General features: G+C 38.9%; 1 protein-coding gene and 1 long non-coding RNA gene across 2 annotated transcripts in view; one reads left to right on the top strand and one right to left on the bottom strand.

The window, feature by feature from the left end:
• Positions 1-6,460, top strand: part of LOC135110462 (uncharacterized) — a 77,891-nt gene extending 71,431 nt beyond the window's left edge. Inside the window, exon 4 of the long non-coding RNA XR_010273288.1 lies at positions 5,661-6,460. This is a non-coding gene — a long non-coding RNA (uncharacterized LOC135110462). The remainder of the gene's footprint in view (positions 1-5,660) is intronic.
• LOC135110460 (nascent polypeptide-associated complex subunit alpha, muscle-specific form-like) overlaps positions 1-10,000 on the bottom strand; it is a 101,511-nt gene that overhangs the window by 78,101 nt on the left and 13,410 nt on the right. The gene's annotated exons all lie outside the window — the stretch shown is intronic.

Here is a 10,000-nt window from a genome sequence, read left to right as displayed (position 1 = left end):
AACATGAGAAAAGGGAGGGAGAGAGAAAATAAAACAAACAAGAGAAGACGAATAGGAAGAGGAGGATGAGAAGGAGGAGGAGGAGGGAGAGGAGGAGGAAAACTATAACATGAGAAAAAGGAGGAACAGAAAAAAAAAAAGAAAAGGAGAAGCAAGAGAAGACGAATAGGAAGGGGAGGATGAGGAGGAGGATGAGGAGAGGAAGGAGGAGAAAAATAAGAGAAAACGGAGGAAGAAAGAAAAATAGACGAGGAGAAACAGAATGTGTGGAGAAGGAGGAAATAAAGCGTAGAAGTGGAGTACAAGTGGAGAGAGAGAGAGAGAGAGAGAGAGAGAGAGAGAGAGAGAGAGAGAGAGAGAGAGAGAGAGAGAGAGAGAGAGAGAGAGAGAGAGAGAGAGAGAGAGAGAGAGAGAGAGAGAGAGAGAGAGAGAGAGATCAGTGTTGAGAAAAGAAGAAAAGAGGAGAAGAAAGAGGAAAAGAGAGAAAGAGGTGTTAAGGGAGAGAGTGGGGGAGAAAAGAAAATTAAGAAGAAAAAACGAGAGAAAGACAGATAGAAAACGGAGATAAAAGAAAACAAGAGAACAGAGAAAAAGAGAGAAAGGTGTTAAAAGGGAAGAGGAGATGAGAAGAAAGAGAAAAGGACAAGGAAAGGTGAATAGAGAAAAGAAGATTAGAGAGAGAGAGAAAGTTAAGAGTGAAGGAAGGGAAGAGAGAGGAGCAGTAAAGGAAGGGAAGAGAGAAGAGGAAGAGGAGGAAGAGAAAGAAAGGAAGAGTTAGGCGTAAGACTCTCTCTCTCTCTCTCTCTCTCTCTCTCTCTCTCTCTCTCTCTCTCTCTCTCTCTCTCTCTCTCTCTCTCTCTCTCTTCTTTCTTATGGCAGCACAATAAAAACCCAATAATACATAGATAATAGTAATAAAAGTAATAATAACGACAGTAATAGTAGTAGTAGTAGTAGTAGTAGTAGCAGTGATAATAATACAAATAATAATAATAATAATAATAATAATAATAATAATAATAATAATAATAATACCACAACCTTCACACCATTATAGGCAGCAAAGGGAGAGAGAGAGAGAGAGAGAGAGAGAGAGAGAGAGAGAGAGAGAGAGAGAGAGAGAGAGAGAGAGCGTCATTTGTTATCAGTTATGGAAGGAGACGATAAAGTTTCTTTGCGATAAACTTGAGTCTTTCTTCCTCCTCCTCCTCCTTCTTCCCCAAATCCCTTTTTTGTATATGTGTTTTTTTCTCTCTTTTTTTTCCCTCTTTTATCTTCCCTCCTTCTTTCCTTCCTGCCTTTAGCCCCTATTTACATTTCCCTGTGTCTGTTTGCCCCAAGTACACACACACACACACACACACACACACACACACACACACAACCATAGCTTTCTCTGTTATAGCACGTGTAAGAGAGAGAGAGAGAGAGAGAGAGAGAGAGAGAGAGAGAGAGAGTGAGTTTGCGCAGCGCAGTTTCGAGACATAAACCAACACAGCCCTCTGGCGAACTTGCTTCATAATGACTCACTAACTATTTTAATTGGCCGCCGCCATGGTTGTGCTCTCTCTCTCTCTCTCTCTCTCTCTCTCTCTCTCTCTCTCTCTCTCTCTCTCTCTCTCTCTCTCTCTCTCTCTCTCCACTTTACCTTTTCCCTCCTTCCCTCCCTCCTCCTACCCTCTCTTTTTTCACCCCCCACCACAATCTTACCTCCCCCCACCTTATCTCCCCTCCATATCCCCTCTCACCTCCCCTCCCCTCCCTCCCCTGCCTATTACCCCTTCCCTCCCATCCCGTCTTATCATTTCACACAAACTATACAAAACAGAATAATAATGAAATGACCCTTTTCAAAATAGGTTTTCTTCTTCCTTCTTTCCTCCCTTCTCTCATTCTCACTTTCTCTCTCACTCTCTCTCTCTCTCTTTATATATTATTATCAAAGGCTCTCTCTCTCTCTCTCTCTCTCTCTCTCTCTCTCTCTCTCTCTCTCTCTCTCTCTCTCTCTCTCTCTCAAGGGTTTACGAGAATAGCACAGAAAACGGAGTTCCCAGTGTGCCTTACGAAGAAAACGGGGCACAGAGAAGATGGGAAACTGCTTTTATTTACACGCGGAAATAGAACATCAAGGAAAACACTAGAGGAGGAGGAGGAGGAGGAGGAGGAGGAGGAGGAGAAAGAAGAGGAGGAGAAGGAGGAGGAGGGAGGAGGGAGGACAGAAATGAATGTCGTCTGATTATCTTCCTTTTTTTTTTTTCCTCTTCTTATTTTCCTTTGTGGGTTTTATAAAAGGGAATGTAATTTGCTGTGTCTCTTTCTTTTTCCACGTTTATTTATTTTATCTTGTCTCTTTTGCAATTACGATTTCTTTTTTTGTGTACTTGTTATTTTTTCTTTCTATTTTTTGTTGTGTGTTTGTGTGTCGTTATTTCAGTGTTTTATCGGTGTTTTGCTTCTATTATTAACTTTCTCTCTCTCTCTCTCTCTGTCTCTCTCTCTCTCTCTCTCTCTCTCTCTCTCTCTCTCTCTCTCTCTCTCTCTCTCTCTCTCTCTCTCTCTCTCTCTCTCTCTCATGTGGAATCTTTCTCTTTCTTCTTTCTTATATCTCAAAACTTCCTCCTCCTCCTCCTCCTCCTCCTCCTCCTCCTCCTCCTTCTCCTCCTCCTCCTTTATTCTTGTTATCTCTCCTTGTATTGTTCGATTCTCTCTCTTATTATCCTCTTTCTTTTTCTTATTTTTTTTTATCAGATATTTTCTGTCTCAGTGTGTGTGTGTGTGTGTGTGTGTGTGTGTGTGCGTCATTCTCTCTCTCTCTCTCTCTCTCTCTCTCTCTCTCTCTCTCTCTCTCTCTCTCTCTCTCTCTCTCTCTCTCTCAGTACTGATAAGAAGAAAGGTTTTCCAGACCAACAGGGTAATTTCCTTGTATTGGGCGCTTTTGTGAGAGAGAGAGAGAGAGAGAGAGAGAGAGAGAGAGAGAGAGAGAGAGAGAGAGAGAGGTAGACATGGTGTGAAGAATAAAAAGTGAAAGAGAAAAGAGATGGATGAGAAGGAGGGAGAGACAATAACAAATGTAAAAGAAAGAAGATAAATGAGTAAAAAGGGGGAAAGAGAAAGAGAGAGAGAGAGAGAGAGAGAGAGAGAGAGAGAGAGAGAGAGAGAGAGAGAGAGAGAGAGAGAGAGAGGAGTAGGTTAATAAGGAAAAGTATTTCCCTCTCCTCTCTCTCTCTCTCTCTCTCTCTCTCTCTCTCTCTCTCTCTCTCTCTCTCTCTCTCTCTCTCTCTCTCTCTCTCTCTCTCATCAAAACATGGTCTGAAGTTTCTCTCTTAAAAAATCTCACCAAAGGCATTTATGTTCAACTCCTCCTCCTCCTCCTCCTCCTCCTCCTCCTCCTCCTCCTCCTCCTCCTCCTCCTCCTCCTCCTCCTCCTCCTCGTATTCCTTTTATTAATTTCAGTAAGTGTTTGCTATATTTGCTTTTGTTGTAGATGTCGATGTTGTTGCTGTTGTTGTTGTTGTTGTTGTTGTTGTTGTCGTTGTTGTTGTTGGTGGTGTTGTTGTTTTCATTTTTCTTATTATTATTGTTATTATCCTTCTCCTTTTTCTGCTCTTCTTCCTCCTCCTCCTCGTCCTTCTCTTCCTCCTCGTATTCTCCTCCTCCTCCTCCTCCTCCTTTTCCTCCAGGGACATGAGGCAGAAGAGAAGCAAGGGAGGAGGAAAAGTTAAGAAAGAAATTTTTAGTTTTCCTCCACATCCCTTTTTTCCCGTTTTCTTTTCCTTCTTTCCCTCCATCCATTTTTCTTTGTTTAATTTCCTTTTCTTCTTCTTTTTTTCATCTTTTTTTCTGTTTTTCTCCTTCTATCCATACTTTCATTCACTATTTTATTCTCTTTCTCATTTCCTTCCATCATTGGTTGTAACAGTAGTAGTAGTAGTAGTAGTAGTAGTAGTAGTAGTAGTAGTAGTAGGTTGTTGTTGTTGTTGTTTTTGTATGGCAAGTATATAATTCAACAAAAATAAGAACTTTTGGGAGACAGATTCACACACACACACACACACACACACACACACACACACACACACACACACACACACACACACACACACACACACACACACACACACACAAAAGAGATACCGAGAGGAGGCAAAGAAGGAGGAGGAGGAGGAGGAGGAGAAGGAGAAGAAAAGGTGGAAAGTCACCAAGACAACCAAGGTCAAAGCCTCTCTCTCTCTCTCTCTCTCTCTCTCTCTCTCTCTCTCTCTCTCTCTCTCTCTCTCTCTCTCTCTCTCTCTCTCTCTCTCTCTCTCTCTCTCTCTCTCTCAGGAAAAAAATTTGGTAAGTGAGAAATGACTACTTGATGTGAGTCTTTGTGTGTGTGTGTGTGTGTGTGTGTGTGTGTGTGTGTGTGTGTGTGTGTGTGAAAACGTACAATGTTACTTACATACTCCTCTGAGAGACAGTGATGAAAAAAGATAAAAACGAAAAAACGAAATAGAATAAAGGTCACGAGAACTTTAAGAGAGAGAGAGAGAGAGAGAGAGAGAGAGAGAGAGAGAGAGAGAGAGAGGCAGGGACAGGCAGACAGACACACGGTCAGTAAATACAAATATTTAAATAAAAAAAATCTTTAAAAAAAATATATATAAAAATGGAAAAAAATAGAAAATGGAAGCAACAGAAGCGAGAAATAAAAGCTGGCACGTGATTGGCTGGCGTGAGGAGCCGTGGGCCAATCAGCAGGCGTGTAACATACTGCCTTGAGCCTTCAGTAATGGAGATGGATTGTTGGCAATACTGCAGGCATGTGTGTTGCGCTCTCTCTCTCTCTCTCTCTCTCTCTCTCTCTCTCTCTCTCTCTCTCTCTCTCTCTCTCTCTCTCTCTCTCTCTCTCTCTCTCTCTCTCTCTCTCTCTCTCTCTCTTTCTTTAACGTGACCTTGACATGTTGTGCTTTCCTCCTCAGCTGACACTTTTATGTAAGTCTATAATTTTGTGTAGGTAGGCGTATGTTGACTTAGACACACACACACACACACACACACACACACACACACACACTCAGGGGGAATACGAAACAAAGGATGAAAGAAAATACTAAATTCTTTACATCTTTGATAGTTTTTTTTTTCTGAGAAATTTACGAAGAGGAAAAAAGTGATAATCCTAAAAATTCTGAAATCAAAGCAGATCTAAAAATAATAGATACCAGAATATAAATTACTAGAATAAATCAATAAAACCTTTAAAGTTTATTCACGGTAATGCAATGTGACATGTATATATGGATAACCATGCTATACTGTATTGTGTATATAAATTTTTAGGTGACTTTCATATAGTTGCATTATTCAAAATAGTTTCTTTTTCTTTTCTTCTTTTTTTAGTACCTACGGTAGGCTCAGTTAAGGTTCCTAAGGCAATAAAAGATGCCTCGTTTAAGATTTTGATATGTACAGGAAACCCAGAATATCTTGTGGTTTTAAATATCTGTAGAATGAATTAAAATACCTACAGAACTAGTTTGTAATGTGTATTCGATCTTTAAAACCGTAGAGTAACATGTCATTTAAGTCTTTACAAACCCAAAGTAATGGTTTTAATTATTTGTAGGAACTAATGTGTGTAGCAACTTTGACAAACTGAAACACCTCTTTTTCCCAAGGTTCCATGAAAACCCAAGTTAAGGTGCATTAAAGTGTCGCCAGAAACACTAATTCCTGATCCCCACACCTGGCCTAATGGAAGCCAATCAGCGAGGTGCGAAATGTTGATCCTTCCTGTAATCTGTGGGTCAGAATTATGAAGCAGCAAAGGTCAACTCAGAGGAGGATTGCATGCCTCGACTGGAAACTTGACGGCGTGGGCTGAAGCTTGAGTTAGAATTGAAAAAGAGATAGAAGGAAATTGTTTTCTCATGTATTGGTAGTTGAATGGAATTGACTTAGTAATCCCGTTGTAAGTGCAGAGTCATTAGAGAACTTTAGATGAAAACAAGAATGCACGTTCATGGTTCAAATTCATTTTAGATTTGTAAGAGATGAGAAAATTGGTTCTCATATAGTGGCAGATAAATGGAATAGACTCAATAATCAGGTTGTTATTACAGTCATTAGAGAACTTAAGATGTGGAGAACATGTGTTTTGGGCGCAAGCTTGACTTAGACCTGAAACAAAAGTGATAGGAAGAAAGTGGTTCTCAAATATAACAGGTGAATGGAATAGACTGAGTAATGGGAATGTTAGTCATGCGTCATTACGAAGTTTAACACGAAAAGCTAACAAGGTGGTGTGTTCTGTGTTCAAGTTTAAGTCAGATATAAAAAAAAAGTGATAGATGGAAACTGGTTCTCTATACCCTTTGAAAAATCACCCTTATGTGAGACTACTGAATTATAGACGTACATACATTCACATATACATGCATACATATATATACACATTACAAACCCTCAGTGAGTAGTAAATAAACACACACACACACACACACACACACACACACACACACACACACACACACACACACACACACACACACACACACACACACACATTGCGATTATATTAATTCTTTTCCTCTCAAATGATCGCTGTGTAAAGTGAGCACTGATATAGAAAATGAACGATACTTTATGCCACTATAGTTTTTATATATCATATAAATACTTCATCATAAGGAAATTCATGTTTTCTATATCTTACGTTATTCTTATTTTCTTTCATTCTCTCTTTTCTCTTTTTTTTTATATGGAATAGATTTGTTCCTTTTATTTTTTTTTTTTTTTATTCTTTTATTTTGTCTTATTTATCTATCTTCTCATTTCCCTTCTTTGTTTTTATAATGAGGTGATAAATAGTTTTTATATCGCCTCTTCTTTTATCTTCTTTTATTATCTTCCCTTGTGCCTCTTGGAAGATGATAAGAGAATATGCCTTGTCGTCTTCATTGTTGTTTTTGTTGTTTTTGTTGTTGTTGGTGGTGGTGGTGGTGGTGGTGGTGGTGGTGATGTTGATGTTGTTGTTGCCATTGTTGTTGCTGCCATTGTTGTTGTTGCTGTTGATTCATCTCCTCCTCCTCCTCCTCCTCCTCCTCCTCCTCCTCCTCCTCCTCCTCCTCCTCCTCCTCTTCCATTTTCCTAGTCGTAAGTGACATCAATTTCAGGGTTATATGACTCTCTCTCTCTCTCTCTCTCTCTCTCTCTCTCTCTCTCTCTCTCTCTCTCTCTCTCTCTCTCTCTCTCTCTCTCTCTCTCTCTCTCTCTCTCTCTCTTCTGTCAGGTCGTGATGTAAATTAGTGAAGATTAACAACGAGAGAGAGAGAGAGAGAGAGAGAGAGAGAGAGAGAGAGAGAGAGAGAGAGAGAGAGAGAGAGAGTTCATCCGTCCCTGTATCCGGCTCCGAATGATCCGGTTTGAAGGGGAAAAAAATGACTGGCATTGTATAGAGAAAAAATTGGAATAAAAAGAGAAAGGCGAGAAAAAAAGGAAAGGGACAGAAAATTTTGAAAAGTTTTGACCAGCTGCTTGTCCATCAAAAGAGAAAAAAAAACGGGAAAAAAAGAAAAAAATATCAGGAAAAATAGAAATGAAAAATGTAATTGTGTAGAAGTGCAAAGGAGAAAAATGAAAATAAACTTGTTGGTAGGGAAGAAAATAAAATAAACGACATGAAGAAAGAAAGATAAAGAGGAAAAAAATTGAGATATAGATTAAGAAAAAAAAAAAAAAAGGAAAAAGGAAAAGGTGAGGTGTTAGAAATGTCGGAGATTGAAGTGTATGTATGAATGAATGAAAATGGAGGTGCATGAATGAGTGTACGTACGTGTGTGTGAATGTGAATAAATGTGATGATTGGAAGTGCTTCAAAAATGTACATGAAAAAGAGAATCTGAAATATAAAAATAATTAAGAAAAGAGAAACAAACGAAATATTAAGTGAAGAAGTGTAAAAGACAAAGAAGTTAAATAAAAAAGCGAAATATTAAAAATAAAAATAAAAACAACGAAAGACAAAGAAAAATGTGAAAATTTACCAATGACTAAAAAATAAACTGAAATAACTTAGAAGAAAATAATTTGAAAGGAAATTGCTTCGTTTTCCTTTGTGCGAAAATATTAACTCTTACTTTTTTCTATTTCGTTTTCTTTATTTCTTTTCTTGCTTTTTCTTTTCTTTTCACATTTTTTTGCAGTTCCCTTTCATCATCATCTCCAATATTTGTATTTTGCTTCTTCATTTTTCTTCTCGTCTGGTGTTTTCCTCCTTTTTTTTTCTTTTTTCTTTCTATTCTTTATTTATCTGTCTTCTATTTGCTTTTAATCTCTTCATTTGTTCTCCCTGCTCTTATCATTTTCTTTATTCTTCCAAGTTAACATTTGTATTTAATTTTGGTTTTCTCTCTCTCTCTCTCTCTCTCTCTCTCTCTCTCTCTCTCTCTCTCTCTCTCTCTCTCTCTCTCTCTCTCTCTTCCCGCCCAACCATTTTTTAAACATCCACAAGCCCGACAGAGATTCTTCATCCTAACCATGATTTATTTACTCGCAAGGAAAAGGAAGAGGAGGAGGAGGAGGAGGAGGAGGAGGAGGAGGAGGTGGTGAAGAAGTACGAGGTTGTGGGTGAGGAAGTAAAAAGGGAGGGCGAGGAGGAGGGGGAGGAAGAAGAAGAAGAAGAAGAAGAAGAAGAAGAAGAAGAAGAAGAAGAAAGTGGACGAGGAGGAGGGAGGAGGAGGTGTTGGTGGTGGAGGAGGACCAGAGGGAGAAGGAGAAAGACGGGAAAAGGGAGGAGGAGAAGTAGAAGAGGGATAACAAAAAAGAAATGAAGAAAGAGGAGAAATGAGAGAGAGAGAGAGAGAGAGAGAGAGAGAGAGAGAGAGAGAGAGAGAGAGAGAGAGAGAGAGAGAGAGACCATAAAAACGTAAGAATATAGAAAAAAGGAGACAGACGGTAAATTGGAAGCGAGAGAGAGAGAGAGAGAGAGAGAGAGAGAGAGAGAGAGAGAGAGAGAGAGAGAGAGAGAGAGAGAAAAACAATAAAATTAAAAGTGTTAGAAATATAATTAGATTTGAGGATAAAAGAATAATAAAAACAAATGAATAGCAAAGCAGCGAAAAAAATGGAATAAACGAGAAAATAAAGAAGAAAAGGGAAGAGAAAGAGAATAATTAAAAGAATAAGAAAAAAACAAGCCATAATAACCAAATGAGAAAAGAAGACGCACGAAATAAGTAAATGAAATAAGGAAGGGAATGAAAGAAGAAGAGAATAAGAGGAAAGAAGGAAGGGAAGATGAAGAAAGAGATGAAGATAAAGAGGGAAGAAGCAATTAAGAGAGAGAAAACGACCTGCAAATCTCTTATTTTTCTTCCTCCTTAATCAACACCTTTCGATAAACAGAGAGAGAGAGAGAGAGAGAGAGAGAGAGAGAGAGAGGGGGGGTTAACACAATAACAAGCATAAACAAACAAAACAAACACATTTTTTTCACATTTTATCCCTTTTCGTCCTCTTCCCTTTTCTGTTTCTTTATTTGCCTACCTTTTCTATTTTACTTTAATTTTTTCTTTCATCTCTCTCTTCCCTTTTCCTTCTTTTCCTCTTATTATCCTCTTTCTCTTTTATTTTTGCTTTCCTTTGTTTTTTTATCTTTTGTAATCCTTAACTTCTTTTTTTCCTCTATGCCCTTCTCTTTTTTATCGCCTTTCTTATGTCTTTTTCTTCATTTTGCCTTCTTTCCTTTCTTCCTCTTCTTACCATTTCCCATCCTCATATTCTCTCTCTCTCTCTCTCTCTCTCTCTCTCTCTCTCTCTCTCTCTCTCTCTCTCTCTCTCTCTCTCTCTCTTGCAGGTAATAACACACCTGTAATTAGGCTCAGGTAAATTTGGTCAACACTTTGCTCTCCTCCTCCTCCTCTATCTCCTCCTCCATCTCCTCCTCCTCCTCCTCCTCCTCCTCCTCCTCCTCCTCCTCCTCCTCGTCCGTTTTATCAATTATTACGCTATACATACA

This window comes from Scylla paramamosain, chromosome 20 (assembly GCF_035594125.1).
Source record: "Scylla paramamosain isolate STU-SP2022 chromosome 20, ASM3559412v1, whole genome shotgun sequence".
NCBI lineage: Eukaryota > Metazoa > Arthropoda > Malacostraca > Decapoda > Portunidae > Scylla > Scylla paramamosain.
The sequence above is the reverse complement of the archived record's forward strand: the minus strand, read 5'-3'. Positions and strand labels throughout refer to the sequence as shown.